This window comes from Benincasa hispida, chromosome 7, assembly GCF_027475165.1.
Source record: "Benincasa hispida cultivar pf3 chromosome 7, pf3_genome.v1.1, whole genome shotgun sequence".
In the NCBI taxonomy this organism is placed as follows: domain Eukaryota; kingdom Viridiplantae; phylum Streptophyta; class Magnoliopsida; order Cucurbitales; family Cucurbitaceae; genus Benincasa; species Benincasa hispida.
This window is the reverse complement of record NC_143484.1, coordinates 20,005,996-20,027,671: the sequence shown is the minus strand read 5'-3', so window position 1 is coordinate 20,027,671 and position 21,676 is coordinate 20,005,996. Positions and strand designations below refer to the sequence as shown.

The window sequence follows — 21,676 nt, the reverse complement described above, 5'->3', positions numbered from 1 at the left end:
ATAAAATTTAGATATGTTCTTTGAAATTTCAACCAAAACTCATCTCATGATAGAAAAGTCTAAGTATGCATGTCGTAGCAGTCGAATCATAAGGTTTAAGGATCCGGGCGTTACAGTTATTGTATTTAAAGTACTTGTTTTTCTTATCATTTCTTGGGTGTTAGATAATTTTTACAAACAGATTGTTGGCCGTTTAGATTATTTAGATGAAGCTTCAAAACTTTTTATTATTTTTTGAAATTTTTAAGAAGAAAAACTTTTTTAGAAGTTGCTAATTTCTCTCAGGTTTATGATTGATAAATCATACCACAAAAAGGAAGGAAAATTAATTTTTTTAGCTCAAATGATAATATATATATTACATCACTCGATTCATTAAGCATAGTGCTTGAACTGCCAATCTTGCAGATAAATTGGTAGCATCGCCCAATCCAAACGACTTTACAGATACATCGATTGAACAATTTTCCATAACAATGCAAGTCTTTTCCACCAAAAGAGCACTATTTGTCACATCCCATAAGCCTTTTTTGAATGAACCACATTTTTCCTCTGGATTTCCATAGCTAGCAAATTGGATGTTAGAGATGAGATGCCCTCCCTGACAAGACAACTCTAACATGCTTCCTTCATTAGCATTTCCACATATTGTTCATATACTGATGGTCTGAACTGTGATTTGTTGAGGATTTCCACCAATTTCTTCAAACAAAACCAACGTGTTGGTGTCATCCGATAGAAATGATCTTGGAACATGATACCATCTTTGGGAAGGATTCCCACAATTTCCAACGCACTTTATGGGGTCATATGTGCCTCTATAGTCACAAGATGCACTGCAACTATCATTGCTAGCAATGAAAGAAGGCCAAAATCAACCTATGCTTTGTCCATTTACCCAAGCATGACCTTTTCCCATTCCTTGCATGTCCAATGCTACAGGGTCAATTCCTGAAGGTGTCTTAAAGCTTGTTTTGTACCATGTCATTCTCCTGCCAATAGATTTTTTATTTAGTGTGCTCCAATTTGTTCTCTGTGAGAACATTGGGTTGTAAAGTTGCTTCATTTCTCCATTTAAACCATCCTTATAAGACCATAAATTTGATGACAAATCACTTGTGACATTTCCATCTCCAATTAGATAAACGGGACCTCCATCAATTTCAGTTGGCACTGTGTCATAAAATGCATCATAATTTTTCAATCCTACTGTGGCACTCAAAAGGGTTATGTTGTTGGTTCCGACTTTTAATAGAATGGGTTTCTCAAATACAAAACTCTGGCCATTGCTTCTCCATTGCGATCCAATGTACCTTCTATTCATAAAGGCATGAAGCACATGATCTTTTGTATTCACTTGGAGAGTTGCATTTTGAAGTGAAGATGTTGAATTTCTTTCAACATTCGTCATATACCAAACGTAGTCACTAAAATCAATTGTGGTTCCTTTTTGTTCCAAAAGAAGGTTTGCATTAAATGTACCTTTTTCTTGTAGAGTGTCTTTCATTGGCTCTGGAGCCCAAACCCACAACAGTTGTGCATTTTCCTTCTCAATATGCACTTTCACAAACATAGATGTTTGAGAAATGATCTAGTGTTGAAAACCTCTTTGTTGCAACCGTTAAAAATGCTCACAGACCAAGCTGGTACAAAATACTTTCCATCTACCTGCAAATCTATGGTAGCATCATTGCTTCCATCTGTGTTGCTCAAAAAACAAAACCTCTCCCTTGTTGTTAGGTTAGAGAATTTCGTTAAAGTAACAAAGCTACCAAATTTTTGGTCTGAACGGGTGCCGTTGGTCAGAATCTTCTCTCCCATTTTGATAGATGCATGGAGTTGTTTGAGATGTCCCCATTTGGGTTGATTCAAGTTTCCATATTCATCAAGTGGGGTATTGTAATCATAAGATGTAGTAATGAATGGACCTCCCAATGTTCTTCCAAAGTTTGTGCCTCCATAATATATGTAATAATTATTAAACACACCACCAGATTGGAAAAATCTTGCCACAGAAAAAGCTACATCTTCTGCACTTCTGTAAGGGTCTTTATCACCCCATTTCTTGAACCATCCTACCCAATTTTTAGTAGACATTTTTGGGCTCTTAGGATTGTTAGGACTAATGTTATCACAATAGAATCCATTGCATGTACTAATGATAGGTTGTAGGACATCACTTTGTTGGCACATGATCAATGGAACACCAATATTGAGAGATTCAACCATTTGAGTACACAATTGATACATGTTTTTCCTGCACTTCCATATGGGGTCATCACGTTTCCATACTCGTTCTCAATTTGAGCTAAGATTATTGGCCCTCCTTGTGATGCAAAGAGGTTGGCTTGTTTACACATATTCACTATCTTTGTTGTGAAGGTTTGCATTTCATTCTTGTAGACTTGATTGTCAGTTTGAAGTTGGATTCCTCGCATATTATGCAACCACATTGGAAAGCCTCCATAGTTCCAATCAGCACACACGTAAGGACCAATCCTTATCACAACATATAGCCCAGTCTCTTGAAGAGCTAGAAGAATTTGATAAAGTTTAGATGTCTAGAGAAATCATATTTTCGTCGTTGAGGTTCGTGACGATCTCAAAAAATGTACGTCTCGATTGCATCAAGTCCACCATCTTTAGCTTTTTGAATAAGATCGGTCTTTAGTGAAATTCCTAGCAGTTAACGGATGGTGGATTTCGTGGCTAAAGAGTAGTCAGCTATTGACGTACCGTTAGAGCTTCGAGCCATAGGTCCATAAGGTCCCCTTGGTAGCTCAATGGACTCATGTTGAGAATCAGTTTTTGAGTCACTTGAAATGTTCAAATTGACTAGAGGGAGTTCGATTATATATGATATGATTGAACTGGTTAATTATATATGATATGATTGACTTTATGTATGAGATACATTATTTGGAGAAAAATGGATATAAATATAATTTATATCTAGTGGAGGAGAAAACACTATGGTTTATATGTGATATTAAACTATGGTTAATAAATATAATATGATTATATTTATTATTTTAATTGGACAATTATAGGATAATTGTGCCAACCGTTTTCTCTGTATCCATATGATAGTGGGAAGTTCCAATTAGTTTTCATAACTGAAGAATAAAATGAAAATTATTTTCATTTTGCAAAAGAACACAAAATTTGCTCAAGAAAAATGTATACTACCTATCGTTTAGCTAACCGAGAGACTATAGGATAGCTCGAAGTTACTACTCGATCGTATACACGCGCACATCTTTCTAAACGATCGCCTAAGTTTTACTAAATGATTGTCTAGTGCCAAGCGTTTACAAAACGATCGTCTATACGATCGCAACCTTTTTACTACACGATCGTGTACTTCCTTCTAAACGATCAAGCATTTGTCTATACAATAGATGTTGCCCTTCTCCCACTTGCTTGGTCATTATATACGATCTTTATATCCTCCTACCCTCTACCAAATTCCAACATAGCCCACTCTTTGGATTCTCACACCGAGAATACTGAGGGTTCCAAGTGGTGGTGTCATCCCCATTGTTTCTATTCGTATGGAGGCTGTTTGTGAGTAGACGACCAGTGGTGTTGGTGAACGATAGCTTGATCGTTCTAGTAAGAGCGAGAGGAACCGTCACTTGGAGAGAGTGAGATTTCGGTGAAGAAAAGTTTTACAACTAGTACGTATTCTTCATCTCTTGTTATTAATTGTTCTTAGCATGTCGGTAATTTGTAGTTTAATGCATATCTTGTCTGTTAGAATGTAAATGTGGTAATTTTGTCACAATGTATTTGGAACGATTTGCTTCCGCTCAGAGCTACTCTTGTATAAGAGTTCCTTCAGGTTGTCCTTATCTTCAATGCTTAATTCCTTTTAACATCTAAAAAATTAGTTTCATTAGAGCCCCATGCGTTAATGCTTCCCAACACCACACGCATGGTTTCTTTTTTACTTCATACTTGGTCAAATTTTACTAGTCAAGGCTCAACTCAAAGCTACTAAAAAAATCTATTCAAACACTTAGAAATTTTCTTTCTGTTCAATATAGGATTTAACTTATACTTAGTTAATTCCCTTAATTACCTGCTTTAGTAGGGAAATTGAGATCCGTGTTTCACAGTATATCACTTTCTATCACCGATAGATAGTGATAGAAGGTTATCACTTACTATTCAATGGTGGACTTGTTGGAGTTTGAGCGCTAAATCTCGTAGTTTGTAATGTATAAACACAATTAATTTCTTTAACAAAATAAGGATTTATTTTATTTGGCCATTAGACTTATGTAACTCTATCCAATAAACTAAGATCCAAGGTTATTTTATGTAACTTGAACAGTATGTGATAGACATATAGGTAGATCATGATCAAGTAATAACTTAAATAGTTTATAGTATATGGATAAAATTGGGTGCATTATCATAGTGACACTACGGATATGACCCACTTTGAAAATATTACAAAAGTTGTAAGTCTTACAAACGACTTGATTCAAATCGTTCATGTGGAGACATGTGAGTGGGGGTATCCTATATAAAGAATTTATATAAGACTGGACCATGAATTGATTAGTTTCTCTTTATAACACCATTGTCTGAAGAGATTAACATTTTATAGATGACCATAGGTAACTCGACCCTCAATCCTGAGTGAGTTATGAACTCCTATCTATGAGGGCAGTCCTTTGATTTGTATTGGTGAAAGTAGCCTATGTCGTCGATTTAAAAAGCCTTCCATTTTGGGGATTTGTCCGAGTAGGGAGTTGGAAACATAGGAACACAAGATGGAGTTCACTCATTTTTATATTTAGGGTAAGTAGATGAATTGCTCTTAAGTGCTAACTCTAGGCCTTGAACAGTGGGGCTCATCCATCTCTTTGGCCTGAGAGGGATTTGTTTCTAGTAGAACCATAAATATGTTGCTCATTAAAGGATCGGTAATACTTAAGGAATAAGAGGTAATTACAGGGATAAAACGATAAATTTATCCAGCTACAGCTACGAGTAATTCATAAAAGGTTGACTTACTAATAATTAATTATATCCATGGGCATATAAATATTTTTCAGTGCCAACAGTGCAACTGTGGGTCTTTAGTGGCATAACCCACAGTTAATGAATGTTCATAATTTAATTAAAGAGTTTCATTAATTTTATCTTATATCATTGAAGTTTCTAATCTGTAGGTCTACTAAATCCTCCCTGCTAGCTCACTAAGGGTAAAACAAAGATTATTTGGTTTTGTAAGAATTTGAATTGTTCAAATTAATAAGAGAAATTATGTTAATTGTATGTGATATAATTAATACAATAGATACATTATAAAGTAATTTTGAATGATATTCAAAATTAAACTATATAATATGAGAGAATAATATATTTGAATAATATGAATGAGATTCATATTAACTAATTCCATCCCTTCTAGACTAATTTAAATAAGTATACTGATTTAAAAAAGCTGACCATAAATAACCATTTCAGAGTATTCTATCATTAGTAGATAGTGATAAAAGACAGAAAGTGACAATCAATGATAATATTATATCACTTTCTATCATTGATATACATACAGTGATACAAGTCTATCACACTTACTTCATTTAATTTTTTTTATTTCAACTATTAAGAGCTTCTTCTTTTTTTATTATTATTATTTTTTGTAATCATCTTACTAATTTAAATTCGAATGTTTAAAGAAGGACAAAATTGTCAAATGAGAAAAAAAAAAGGAATTTTCATTTTTGAAAAAGAAACTTTCAGAAGTTTTTCCTTGTTGAAGATGAAGCAATTAAAAAATTTTCATTGAAGGTTCTCTCATTGGTAGGGAGATTTTTTTCCTTTTTAGTTTTTAGAACTTGACTACAATTTTTGAAAACATTTATTGAGAGTATATAACATAGCAAAAAAATTGAGCTTAACTTTAAAATACTAAAAATTGAAAATCAAATGGTTATCGAATCAGGAATACATATTAGCTAAATGTTTAAAATAATGGTAGCATGATTGAAAACCCATCGTGGTAGGTCAGTCGCCTACATCATTCCACCGATGTTCGATCGTCTCAACTCGTTCGTCTTCAGGTACTCTTGTTCTCAAGCTTCAGATTTTCCTCGATCTCACTCCTTCGCCACCACCCAATTCGTTTGTTGTCGACTGGTCACCTACATTAGTTCGTCGTCATCAAGACTAAAGGAATCGGTGAAGGTTCTATGCGGAAGTGTGGATCGTTCCCAATCATAAAATTTCACAGAGTAATAAATTTGCATAACACTTATGCAAAACAAATTAATTTTACAGCATGCTATCCAGAGGGAAAAGAGAATTAGGGTTAAAACAAATACATTACCCTTGAAGAAATCAACCTTTGTGTGAATCCTTTTCACCAAATCGGTTATGATCGAATGGAACTCTCGAACCAAAAAGTACAGGACAGCACCAATTTGGAGCCTTCTATATTCTCTTTTGGGTAGAGAATCCTCATGAGTTTAGTGGGCTCTGAGTTTTTGGGAGAGGGAGAAGAATCGAGAGAGATCTTGAGAGAGGGAAAAAATGGCAGGGAAAAAACTTTCTTTCTATGTATTCAGTTAGATGAAAACCAAAGATCTTCTCTGTTAAGAAGATAACTCCCCTCCTCAGGACCACAATCATGCAAGAGAGAAAGAGAGGGAGGGAGTTACAACTACGTCTCAAAAAATAATATTCAAAAATAAAATAATTTATTTTAATAAATAATTTAACATATATTTATAAGATGACCACCGTATCATATAATATATATTAAATTATACATTATATCAAATATAACACATAACCTATAGTTTTTATATTGTATCAAATACAATATAACCTATAGTTTAATTCTCTCATTAATGCATGGTATTCAATATAAATCCCATTTATAATAAATTTAATTATATGAATCCAATTCACATAATTAATATTTGAATCATATTCAAATATTTATTTCATCTCAAATAAACTTTATATTAAATGTATCAAATACATTATATTAATTATATTACATATATAACTAATTTAATTATATCACATATAATTAATTCCCTCAATTAATTTGAATAATTCAAATTAATCCAAAATAGATTCTCATTAATCCCTGTTGAGCTACAGAGAAGACCTCATAAATCTGTAGATCGAAGCTCCAATGGTACTTGAATAATTAATTAAACTTCTTTATTTAAATTTTTCAACATCCATTAACTGTCTGGTGATAGCTCTCAAAAAGAGCTATAATTCCTAGCTTAATTTAGGCTCATAATGAATTTTATGTGTTAATTATGTTATCTTATTATCGATACCAAGCAATCAAGAGGTAGAATTAGCCATTTGCTGAGAAGCGGGGTTAATTTGAAGCAATTTGGAGGCAATTTAAGCATCTGGGCTTCAAAAGAGATGAAATTACCAAATTTTCCCTGTCACAGAGTTGCAAAGCTCGCCAAATGCTATAAGGCAGAATGTGCAGCATTGCAACACTCGCCCAACGCTATAAGAAAAAATGACCAGTGTTGTAATCAATGGATGAAGTTTTATCTCGAGTTTGTCTATGAATTTCTTAGGTAATTTCTATCTAATTTCTTTGAGCAAGAACCCTATGTTTAATTTCTTGATATTTCCTTGATTATTTGTGATATTATTAAACTCTTTGTTTTCTTTAAATCTTGATGTACTTTCATAATTGTGTGCCTTAGCTAGTTAATTTCGAGCTTGCACGTTTCCTTGTGTTAGTCTATGCTTGAATTTATCTTGGTAGCATAGGATTGAATGTGAATGCTTAGATTTATAGGTTGGTCTTGAATTTTCGTAATGCATGTTTAATTTAGTTTCGAAGAGCATGTTGGTTAATTGAATAAGGCTTTCCTGACATTTAACCGACATGATTGAAACCTCATTCTTAATGCATGTGATTCCAATTTTATATGGCCGCTATCGAACCCAGTAGAATTAAGAGCATATAGTTTAATTAGGGTATTGGCTTTTCGACCTTAATTGATAATTAGAACGCCAGATTGATTTTGATTTAATTAGTTGTCGACTTTCGTAGAAGCTAGTTAATTTGCATCAATTTGGTAAGGTGCATGCATAGAATGGAATGTTCGTTTAATTATCGAATTCCATGATAGAAATTGCATAGGATTCTCTCTTTCTCTGGAAATTAGATAGACTCTATCCCTAGTTACATTTACCCATTTGCACTTTAATTTTTCACACGTTTTATATCTTTCACACAAAAACCCCCCATTTACCGCTTTAGTTAGGAAATTAGCTTAAAGAAACAAATCACGCTTCCCTGCGAATCAAATCAGATTTACCATTGTTGCTACGTCTTTATAGTGATAGAAGTAGTTCAGTAATATAAATTTTCTTTTATTTCGAAGGTCTCTTGGGATGAACAATACCGAGAGTTTTCCTTCGAACAAAATGACACCATTGTCGGGGAGACAATTGATGTTTCGTTAGTTTAGTCAAAGTATTCTTTTGCTTTTGATTTTTTTTTTCTTTTGGTGTACGTAGTCTAAGCATGGCAGGATATCATCAGTAAGGATAGGGATAGTCGAGTGGAGCATCTCAGCCTAGTGACGAGGTTTGTGACCTTCAATGTCAACTTGTTGAGTTAACTTCTTTGGTTAGTCAATTGGTTACAGGTAAATCGCAGTAGGTGGAACCATGTAGGATTGATCACCGTGTGCAAGCATGCCCAGGTTTGTAGTGGAGCCATATGCCACGAGACTATTCCATGAGAGGGTATCCTAGTTATATGGATGAGATTTCCATTAGCCTAGATAAGAGAAGTCCTATGGCTATGGAAACCTAGGATGGGACCAGTGCCACTATGATTCACACCTTGCCACATCTTACATGTCAATGCAAGCTCACACCGTCGACTCAGGTATGTTATTAGAAGATGTGATTAGACAACTTGCTGATAATAATCTTGTTTTTTAGCAGGATATCCGCAACCAAGAAGGGACCTTTTTTTTTGTGCCTTGGTAGGGGATCTCGCTTGAATCTTTTAATTCTTTCACCTTTTTTTTACTAATATGAAAATGTCAAATTCGACTTGTATGGTTCTCTTCAAAAGGTGAAGGATCTTATAGCCTTAATGGGCTATATCAACTCATCCAAGAAGGGACCAGAGAAATACAAGAATTTCTTTGTGCCTTGGTAGGGGACAGGTCACATTGAGCAATCGACGTTAAAAATTTGCCTTTTCTGGAGGGATCAAGGTGATAAAAATTTACTATTTTCTGTATTTGTTTTCTAGATTAGCTTTCTTTTTGTTTTTGTTTTGTAGAGACGACCTAAAAGAGAATAGAACCTTTTTTTAGAGGCGAGCCCTACTTCCACACCTCAAAGAACATGTAAGAAAACACCTAAAAAAACATGCAAAAAAACACCTACAAGGGAGGTTTTTTGTTCCCTTGTCTTTATTCTCACTGGGTTTATATTAGAGATGGGACAATATATCATTTTAAAGTTGGGGGTGGTGGTTATATATGCATGTCTGAAAAATCCTTGAGCACCTAAGCTCGAACTTTGTGGTTAAGTTGCTGATATGATTTTTGTGATGCATATATTGTGATGATGACTTTCTATGATAGGATTTAGATAACTCTCTATTTGATCTGTTTTGGATTCACAAAAAGTATGCATGATTTTGGGCTAAATTTTAAATTTTTGAATGCTTAGGATTGGATTATTTGGTCCATATGCTTGTTGTCACTCAGAAAGGTCTAGGAGATAGTTGTTAAGTAACTGAAGTTTCAACTTAGTAATGCATGCTTATGTTTTTGCCAAACTCTTGTTTTGTAAGTAAAAGCTTGTTGTATGCTAAAAAAAGACAAGTATGTTGTAGATTAAAAGTAAGTTTGTATGATATTTTTGAAGGGGATTACTCCTCTTTCTTAGGGGTGTGATTAACTTAGGGCGACTATGACACCCATAGTTTCTCTCTGAACTAAACTGCCCTTGTGGAATGAGTAGGCTTCGGCATCTTTAAAGAACACGTTGCTCGTAATTGGATGTCTTCCATGTAACCTGTGTGGGCAAGCCAAAATGAAGGTGGCGTAGTCTGGACAAGAGTTCCTCTTTTATGTTCAATAAAAAAAAATAAAAGTTTGGTTTCCTTAAGTTTTACATTGCCACTTTGAGTCTAGGAAGCTTAATGCTTGATCTTTCGAGTCAGAGTACGGGAAAACGAGTTGAGGGCTGAATAAAACCTTCGGTTAGTAGAGATCTAGATAGGATGAGCTAAGCACACACACGTAGGGGATAGAGAATTAGTTTTAAATTTCTTGATTAAGTGCATGCATTTGAATGACCATTTCTTTGAGAAGATTTTGTTATTTTTAGTCTTGAGATTTGAATCGTTCATTTGCATCACATGATTCATGTTTATACTTTGTTCTACCTTGCTCGGGACGAGCAGGAATTAAGTTGGGGATGTTTGATGGCTCTAGAAAAACTATAATTCCTAACTTAATTTAGGCTCGCTAATGAATTTTGTGTGTTAATTTTCTTATTTTGTAGGTATCGAGCAATCAAGAGGTCGAATTAGCAATTTGATGAGAAACGGGGTTAATTTGAAGTAATTTTGAGGTGATTTGAGCATTTGGGCTTCAAAGAGAGGAAATTACCAAAATGCCCTATCACAGAGTTGCAACACTCATCCAACGCTTGCCCAACGCTATAAGGCAGAATGTGCAGCATTGCAACCTTTGCCCAATGCTATAAGGAAAAATGTGCAGCATTGCAACATTACCTGCAACATTGCAACGTTATGAATTTTGATGGAAAAGTGTTGAATCTGCGCGTGCCTCAAATTTGCACAAGCATTGCAATGCTCTTCCTAGCATTGCAATGTGGTGACGGGAAATTAGATGTCAATTACTCGACAACTAAAATTTCGAGGACGCAATATGCTATGCATGTTCTTAATGTATGCGTTGATTAGCATGTGTCGGTGGTCATGCGTTGGAATGACTATGCGTTAACAAATGTATGCGATGACCATGCGTTCCTATCACAAGTTCTCTTGCACTCACGCCAAGTATAACGCGAATGCAAGTCTCTCGGGTGATCCGAGATCGAACTCAGGGACTTGTAGCTAGATGAATGCGGTAATGTGCATGCGGCGGTTGAATAAAAGAATGATGGAGGGGTTGCTAGGATAACACTACTCTTACTCCTAACTAACAGACAATGCAATGAGAATATGAATGAGAGGTAGAAACACGACAACTCTTGACATGAAACAAATGAATGGGAAAATAGATAAAATGTGGAGATGTCTTCACTGTAACACTAAGCTTGACCGCAAGGGTAACCTCAGCCAACGCAAGCTATGCGATCATGCTACACACACTTGAGCCTAATTCTAGGACGTATGCGATGTATATGCGATAGTGCCAAGAAGCCTATGTGCGCCAAACTCCTATAACCCGCTCACGTGCTCTCACTGCATGAGCGTGATGGCCGCATATCACCACCATATCTTACTTCCTGGACGCATGCAATATCCTATCATTAGGGTGCATACGCTGTGTGATGGCAAACGGAGCTTATTCCTAAGCCTCCATTCTTGCTTCTGCAAACCTAATCTAGCTCTTCCAAGCATCGATTCTAACTTAGCTCTCTCGAGTCTTAGGTTCTTTCTTTAGACTCTCTCCCGAGTAGCTCTAAAGGTGTGGTGGACACATACATAAGACAAGGTAACCACATAAACTTGGCTAACGTAAGATTATTCCTATCTCTAGTGAACAATAGCTTACATTGCTTAATGCGACCAACCACTTACCCTCCTGGGCAGTTAGTTGTTCCTGACTTTACTCATAGACAAGCATTGCTATAGCTTCACACTAAGCAAATAAGGTTTACTCACACACTCACGCAACGCACACCTCTCGGTGGTTTGCTACATGCTCCATATCTCTAATCCACATGACTAAGTATGTGATACTCTAGCAATCTTATTAAGTGATGCAATGAAAGTTAAGGATGCTAAGTAAAGAAGATGGGGATAGAATCGAAGGAAACACAGAAATGCATTGAACACATAATGTATTAATTCCTTAATCACAAAACGTAATACAATACAATATAAGAAAAGAAGAGAAAATGAAATGACCAACTGGAAGCAATGATTTGCTTCCAGCGATTGTGCGTCAAGGCTGTCGGTGGTGCCATGGATGGGTGGTGGAGCTGACTCTCTCGAGATCTAGCTCCGGTTGTCACTCGAAATGGAAGAAGGAGATGAAGAACTCTCAAGCTTTCTTCTCACGCATTAGTCTGGATCGCAGGGAAAACCCTGGACAAGTTGAAATTCTACTCATCGGCTTCTTTATATAAAGCTTGATCGCCGACAGCATTAATGGACTACTCTGATTCTGACATTTGCGGTGCGTTAGTCCTTTCTAAATCTCTACTGCTAACGGCATGGTAGGTGAAATGTCAACATCAGCTTTTGATTTTCCCGAGATGTGCGTTGATGCGTTCATTCCACCAACCTTGCATTGATACCTCTATTATGTGTTATCGTGTAGCCGTAATCGTTCAATGACCACATTCGCTTAATACCGAAACTTCGACATGATGACCGCAATCACTTGACGAGCGCAACTCCCATGCGATGGACGCATGCGGCTGATTACCGCAACACCCATGCGTTGATCAAACGCGTTCGCCTTTGCGATGGAGAGTTTCTCTGCATGAGGTCGTCTATGTGGTAGTCCGGCTTCCGCGATTGCGTCCACTTCCTATGTTAGCTACAAAAATAGATAGTTGAATGCATAATAACGCATAATAATGGGTTAGCTGAGATTCTCAATGCTGAACAACGCAAACTCATTTTTGCATGAATTCCTAACATAATTGTCGTATATTCTGCTTAACAGCCCTCATAATTCTAAATAAAAGGCCTAAGATGACATACATTTATGCATGTCATCACAACGCTGCAATGAATTCTATAAATATCCCTCTTCGATTTTAGGTCAATTTATGCTATGTTTTGGAGGCTATTTTTATGGAGCTCGAGGTTGATCTTCAATCTTCTTCTTCTCCCATCAGATTTTAGCATCTTAGGTTAGGTTTTACATTTTATTTTGGGTTGTAATCAATGGATTGGAGTTTTATCTCGAGTTTATCTATGAATTTCTGAGGTAATTTTATCTAATTTCTTTGAGCAAGAGAGCTATGTTTAATTACTTGATATTTCCTTGATTATTTGTGATATTATTCAACTCTTTGTTTTCTTTGAATCTTAATATAATTTAGATTTTCATTCTTATGTTGGGCTGACGAGCCTTTCATAATTTCGTGTCTTAGCTGGTTAATTTTGAACTTGCATGTTTCCTTGTGTTAGTCTACGCTTGAATTTACCCCGATAGCATAGGATTGAATGTGAATACTTAGATTTATAGGCTGGTCTTGAATCTTTGTAATGAACGTTTAATATAGATTGAAGAGCATGTTGGTTAATTGAATAATGCTTTCTTGATATTTAATCGACATGATTGAAACCTCATTCTTAACGCATGTGTTTCCAATTTTATATGCCCGCTATTGAACCCAGAGAATTAAGAGCATATAGTTTAATTAGGGTATTGGCTTTCCGACCTTAATTGATAATTAGAACGCCAGATTGATTTTGATTTATCTAGTTGTCGGCTTTTGTAGAAGCTAGTTAATTTGCATCAATTTGCTATGGTGCATGCATAGAACATAATGTTTGTTTAATTATCAAAATTCATGATAGAAATTGTATAGGATTCTCTCTTGCTCTAGAAATTAGATACTTTATCCCTAATTACATTTACCCTTTTGCACTTTAATTTTTTACACGTTTTATATCTTTCGCACGTTTTATACCTTTCACACAAAAACCCCCATTTACCGCTCTAGTTAGGAAATTATCTCAACAAAACAAATTGCACTTCCCTGCAAATCAACTCAGAATTACCATTATTGCTACGTCTTTGTAGTGATAGAAGCAGTCTGGTATTATAAATTTTCTTTTGTTTCAAAGGTCTCTTGGGATGAAAGACACCAAGAGTTTTCCTTCGAACACCTGGCACTTCACTAAAGACCGATAGCTGCATTTTTTGTATTACAGATATATTTCTATATCCATTGGATATAATCAGTCAATAATGCGATGACCCTTCACAAATTGCTCATAAGTACAGCTAGGCCAAAATTACCGTTTTGGCCCTATAGTTACATCTAATTCCTTAAGTTCCGCTGATCCTTATAATGAACAATAAGTCATAGTCCAACTGACCAAACCTCTCTCGCCCAAGAGAGGGTGTGACACCACATTGTTGAAGTCTCGGAATCAGCCCTTAAGGAAGTAATTTATCTACTTACCCCGACGTTAAAGAAGGAGTGAATTCCATGTTGTGTAGTTGTGTTCCTAACTCCTCAATCAAACCCCAAAATGGTAAGCTTGTTTAGTCGACGATCTGGCCACTCTCACCCATACAAATCAAAGGACCGCCTTAATAAGCAAGAGTTCACAACTCACTCAAGATTCAGGTCATATGTCACCTATAGTCATCCTGGTGAAATGTAAGTCTCTACTATGAACAGTGTTATATAATGAGACTAGTCATTTCGTGGTCCGGTCTTATACAAACCCCTTTGTATAGAACACCCCCATTCATATGTCTCTACATGAATGATCAGAATCAGACCTTTTGTAGCACTTTATAACAGTTGTAACATCTACAAAGCGGGCCGTGTTCGTAGTGTCACCAGGATAAGGATAAGGTATCTAGCCTTATCAATCTTCTATAGACCATTTAGGTTATCAAAACATGATCCACCTGTATGACTCTGCATACATGTTTAAGCTACAAATAATAACCTTGGATGTTAGTTTATTGGTTATGTGGGTTAATGCTACTAAATGATAAATAAAATATCTCATATTATATTAAATAAATAAAAATGTTTATACATTACAATTATAAACTATAGAACCCTACTAGATTTAGGATATTAACCCCAACATAGATGCCTCCATCTACTTCTCGTCATTTGTTTATCTTGAGATACTGTTGTTCTCAATCTTCAAATTTTCCCCAATCTCACTCTACTTCTATTCAGAAACCTAGCCATGTAGTTTTGGAGATTTTTGAAGTGATTTAGTCTTTTTTTAAAAAAAAAACAACTTTTGTTGTTTACAGTTTTCTCCTTGCTTGGCTTAGCTTCTTTAATGTTTTAGGTTGAATGCTTTCAAAGAAGGTTTTTAATAAAATCGTAAAGACTAAAACCACAAAGGATATTTCCTTTTGGTTTCCTTTCTTGTGGAATAAAAAGGGGTCAAAGTTCAAGATTTTCTTCCGGCCCAAAGTTTTTTTATTTTGATTCATTTCTACAAATTTTTCCATCAGAAGCCATCAAGATCACATGATGATGAAACCTTCCAGTGTGGAATAAAAAGGGGTCAAAGTTCAAGATTTTCTTCCGGCCCAAAGTTTTTTTTGTTTTGATTCATTTCTACAAATTTTTCAATCAGAAGCCATCAAGATCACATGATGATGAAACCTTCCAGAAAAGAAAAAGATCCTCTATTAGATTTTTCTCTTTGTGGATCATAAATTTTGTTGCTGACAAAACAACCACTCACTACAAGAATTTTGGGTTTTAATATCGGTTGGAAAAAGTGAAATCAGATGTATAATGTCAGTTTTGTTTTTCTTTAAAAAAAAAAAGCAGATCTTTAATGTCGATTTTAAATCGACATTAAAGACTCGCTTAATTTATCCTCTCACTTTCTATTTCCCCCCTTTTTTTCATTTCCCTCTCCATTCTCCCTCTATTTTCTTTTTCCTCTCATTTTCACACTTCCTTCTTCAAACCCTCTTCTTTCTCACTTCTCTCTTCCAAACCCTTGCAATTTGTCCGTCGATCGTGGGTGAAGAGTCTGTCGTGGTGCAGATCTGGCCTTCGTGTAGGTTTGTTCGCCGTGCAACCCGCGACGCCGCACCCAGTTGCCCACGTCTCATCAGTCGCTCGGTTGTCAACTGGAAGTAAAGCCCTTTAATGTCGGTTTTAAATCGACATTAAAACCCAGAATTCTTGTAGTGAATCTTCTTTGGTAGATTTAGTTTGAGAGAAGCAATGGCTTGCCTATGGGTAGAGCATGTGCTTTTCAATATTATGCATTTATTTTTCTACCAATTCATTCTATTGAAACAAGTTTTTTCAGGTATGTTTATGATCAATTATGTTGATTTTATGGTAGAAGTTTGAATCTTTGTTTCAAGCAGGTAAAGGTTGTTGAAAGTTTGAGTTTTTTTATTTTTACATCATTAAAAGTCATTATTTTTAGGAAACCCCTCGTTGACTTATATTTCAATTATGAGTACATTGGCTTCTATTTTGTGGATTTGATCAAACTTTTTTATCCTTTTCAACAAAATATCATGACATTGATTTATGCATAATGTGATTTACCCTTTTCAACGACAAAATATCAAAATTCTCATTTGTTACCTTATTTATTATTTACTACAGTTTTTATTATTTTACATTCATCATTTTTTTTAATTATTTATTACAGTATTTACTATTTCCTTCTCAAATTAAAATAATTTACATTCCAAACAATCCAAACTAAAATAATATATACCCAAACACAAACTATTATAACCCAACTATAATAATCTAGATTATAATGACAAACTTCTTGTCCCAAATGGCTCTAAAAATAACATTGATAAAAAGACCCCATTCCACTTTATTTTTTTGAAAAAATGACACTTAAAAAAAAACTTCACTTTTTAAAAAAGGAAAACTTAGTATGATTAATTACTTTTTTATCCTTCCAACCAATTAATTGCAATCTCATTCCATTATCTACCTCGATCACAATTACTAATAATAATAATAAAAAAAAGAATTACTAATAAATTACTAATACTAATGAATTACCTACCTCAACTACTAATTAATTATAATTTCATTCCATTATCCACAACAATAAGATTGAAAAAATGGAGATGAGTGAAATAAAGAAATTAATTGAAAAAAATTAAAAAGATATTAAAAAAATGAAGTGAAGAAACCTAGTCAGGCTTCATGACGTATACACCGGGTCCTTACGGGATTGATAAGACAGTGGGGACTGGGTATCCTGCCAGTTTATAAAAAGGGAAAAAATTGAAGTGAAGAAACCCGATTGGGCTTCATAACGCATACACCGGGCACTTTTCGGGTCAATGAGAACGGGGTATCTCGCTGGGTTTTTCTCCCTCCCTCACTTTTTTTTTTTAGCATAGAGTCTAATAGAAATGACCCGTTTCAAACTCGGATCAGGTATCCATTGGGTTATTCTCTTTTTTTTTCGTTTTTTTTAATATCTTACCCACTACTAATACTTGTGTATATCCAGTCCACCATGAGATCTTGTGTTAAAATTGATAGGTGGAGTGAGAAAGACATGGCCTAAGACTAGTCGGTTGTTGTTAGCAAAGTTGAACCCTAGGTTGGGTCATTGATTAAAATTTTTGTACTAAAAATAAGTAAAATATAAAAATTTTATATAATTATATTTTCATATATTGAATTAAGATTAACAATACAATTTCAATTTATTTTATGAATATTGTTTTCCTATAGTGCTAAAAAATTATTTTTCAAGAGTTAGAGAATAAATTATCCAAAAAATCATGAAATTAAATAATAGTAATATATATATCTATGCATACATATAAACATATGTCTATGTATATATATAAATATAAAAGCTAGAGTTGATTCAAGTTAGTTTGGATTATTTTAGGTGAAACTTATGAACCATAAGTTTTCATTTATTTAACCCAACTCAACTCAAACTATACTGGTTAGGTTGAGTTGATCGAGTTTTAGGCTAATGAAATTATTCGAACACCGCTATTTTTCAAAATGTACTATTTACATTGAGTCATTTTCTTGTTACTCCTTTATTCTTTTCTTCCTATAATGGTCAGACTGTTTAACCAATGATTTAATGGGTGCAAGCAATTAGTGAGGTTACGGAAGTTGGGAAAGAATTTGATGAAGAGATGGGCAATAAAATAATTTTTAAAAAAAACACCTAATTAATGTAAAGATGATACTTAAAACCTTCTTTCTTTTTCTTTTTTTTTATTTTAATTAAAATTCTAGATTGATCAAACTAATTTTTTTGGGATCAAATGCATCTATTTCTATAAGGAGGATTTTTAAAAAAATAGGAAAATAAGGAAAACTACTTACACAAAATTTTTTTAAAAAAAATTATTATTTCTTAAAATAATTTAACATTTTTTCTATCTATAAAAATTTTCCTTTCTACAAACTATGAGGAATACAAGCATAAATTTCAAAAACATAACACTAAAAACCAAATCTTTATCAAACAATGCCTATTTGTTAATCAAACGAAGTCTAAAATTTAGAAGTAAAAGAATCCAACTGACCAATCTCAAACCTAAGAGATAAAAGCATCAAAGGAAGCCTAGATTTTAAAATAAGAACATCCAACAAAAAGCCAATCTCGAACCTAAACTTAAAATATAAAGCCAACTTGAATATAATTCACAACCGTTAATGCATACATCAACCAATAAATTAAAAGATTGAATTCCCTTTTTAACTCCAAACAAATTGATAACACAAATTCTTTTCTAGAAATGGAACAAAAAGCGTTGAGAGGACAAATATAACTACTATAACTATACAAAAATCATTCATAAACTTTGGACATGTTTCAATTGACGTTCTAAGTGTTTAAATAAGTGTCCTTAAGTTAAAAAGAAAGTCTATAAACACTTTAAAAATCAATCCAAACAAAAAACCCTTATAATGAATGACAAAATGTTCGATACTACTCAGTATTTTGAATTGCAATCTTAAATGTGGCTATTCAGTACATTTTTTTGTTAAAAAATACCCAACCTAGAGATCTCTCTATACATTATCTATTAGAGCAATTAGATATAGCACTTCCCCTAAAAAAATGGATACAAAATTCCAAAATAAATAAATAAACAAGAAAGGCATGCTTTTGAGTATAATAGTGATGCTACAAAATTTGGTGGCCTGTACAAGGATAGAATGATGTTAGTTCACCAAATTCCATACTTCTTAGCCAAGCTCTCGTATATCATGCTTAGACAAACACTGGCACTTAGGTGATATCCAGAAACTGCATGCAAGCCCGTAAAAACAATTGAGTATTTTCAATTCATTTGTAGCAAATTTTGTCTACTTTTGTTATAAAGGAGAAAAAAGGAAGTTCGATAATATAGTTCGTTCTTTTAGGGGCAAAGAAAACCAATTAAATTATAAAGCGCTTATAGTTCAGCATAAAAGGCAAACTTTTATGCTAATTTGATAGGAGATAATGATCTAAATAACTTATAAAGAGCTAACCTGATATTAATTTATCTATGTTTTCATCATCGATTTTGCCATGAGCCATTGCACCAATCTGAATATCTATATAAGCATTTAGTTTTCACTCAAAATGACAAGTTTGAAAAGAATACTTGATGCATGGTATCAAAAATTGGAAAGTTCTACAATAACCAATCAGTTACCACAAATACTAGATTAACGTCGTTGCTGAACATTTTGAGATAGTCTCGTGGTTCAACCACCTTTTTCGAACTTGAAGAAAGACCTGGATTATTGTCATTATTTTAGGTTACAAAATGTTCCATAATATAATCAATCTTCCCAAATATGTTAGCTCACCGATCTTCAAGCAATTGATAGGTAAGAATTGAGTCACAGGATTTTTGACCACTTGCAATAGTTCTCCACGTTTGCCTTTAGCTTTAGTGCTAAGCTTTTGCTACAATATAATCATATGTTGGAAACTTAAACGGAAGCGTCATAAGGAATTAGTTTCATTCACATCATTAGCTACTAATATTTTGTTAAGCAAGAAGAAGTTAATAACTAACAGATCATTTCACAAAACTGGTCCAATGATTCTAGTACTAGAGTCCGTGGGCCAACAATGAGAACTCTTTCATCAATTCTTATAAACACTGCTTAAACTAATCCAGCCATACAAATTCGAGAATACATGATATGAACAAGAGTCTGACATAGAGAAAATGTAAGATTATATTTTGTTTAAAAGAGAGATCACAAAACTTCTATTACTGTTCCTAAGTGTGGTGTCAATATTCGAAGTAGTTTCTTCTTTTTGATCTTCTAAAGAGAAATTTTTGTAATTGCTAAACTTGATGAATATTTCTTTTCACATAACTATAAAATGTAATTCTATTATAAAAAAGAAAAAGAAATAAGATACTCACCTCATGAACTATATCAGGTCTATATTTATATGGGTCCATTCTCTTCCTCCTCAAGAATTTAGCATGTTTTTCTTGATTCAAAATCTGATAGTTCTGAAAAAATATACACGCAACAATAATAGAAAAACAAGCACTATTATATACAAGTAGAAGAACAATTGATTTTTAAAACTATAAATTACTAGTTAAGATTAAAAGCTCAAAAAATTAATAAATATTAGAGAGTATCAAGAAAGTTTTTACCTTTCCAACCAAGGCAAGTGTCAAAGATGTCTTCTCAAGTACGAAAATGACTCTAGATTTCATGTCCATATTTAAAAGAACTATTGGAATACCAACATCTGCAAATTCCTCTTCAACATCATTTCTGTCCTTCCTTTTTCTCGAACAAGGTTGTAGGATCCCTCTTCCCATATTTCTCCTTTAAAGACTATTAAAACAAAAATGCGTAGAGCTTAAAGAATATTAAACTTTTGCAATATAACCATTCAAATAAAAGCTCATGATACACTACAAAAAAAATTAAATAAATAATCATAACATTTATTCTTCGTGGATAAGTAATAAAGAATGAACAAACAACAAAAGGCCTACAAATTCAGAGCCTTAACCACCAGATTACACACTAAATCTACTAAAGCAAACATAAATTAGCTACTAAACAATGTCCAAACAGCTACCTTGTTGCCTAGACAAACTAAACGACTCACTTGACTTTTAATCAAATCATAAATTTCAGCTAACATAAGTGAATTCAAGAAGGGGTTTTAGGGGTTTTAGAGGCTTAATACTTACTAAAATTACAGAAACGAGAGAGAACTCACGTTTGAACTTACTAAAATTAATCAAATCCTAAATCTTGAATCTATCATCAACACGTTATGAGTAACAAATTTATGCCAAACGGAAGCTGGACATTAGAGAACTCACCCGAACTGCAACCACTACTTGAACCGGCGGCCGCGGGCGTGCAACAGGGACGGCGGCGAGAGTGATGCGCTAGAACCGACGGTAGACAAATGTGTCTGAGGGGGAGCGGCGGCTAGGTGGGCTGGCGAAGGTGTCTGCGCGATTGTGAGAGAGATGAGTGGGAGGTCCGACGTTTTCTTTTTTTTTTTAACTTTTATAATATATTACTCTCAAACCATATTATATAAAAGGTGTATTTAGGGTGAGAATATCTAAAATTATAATAGCAAGTAAATATTATTTTTTATTCCATATTTAGCTACTACCAATAATATTTCAAAATTCTCATTTGTTACCTTATTTATTATTTATTACCATTTTTATTATTTTACTTTCATCATTTTTTTAATTATTTGTTACCGTATTTACTATTTCCTTATAAAATTAAAATA

The 21,676-nt window shown here is 34.0% G+C and overlaps 2 pseudogenes; both read right to left on the bottom strand.

The window, feature by feature from the left end:
* Positions 1–358: 358 nt before the first annotated feature.
* LOC120080972 (beta-galactosidase pseudogene) lies at positions 359–2,755 on the bottom strand (annotated as a pseudogene).
* Positions 2,756–19,112: 16,357 nt separating this feature from the next.
* On the bottom strand, positions 19,113–20,729 carry LOC120081730 (uncharacterized; annotated as a pseudogene).
* Between the last annotated feature and the right edge of the window lie 947 nt (positions 20,730–21,676).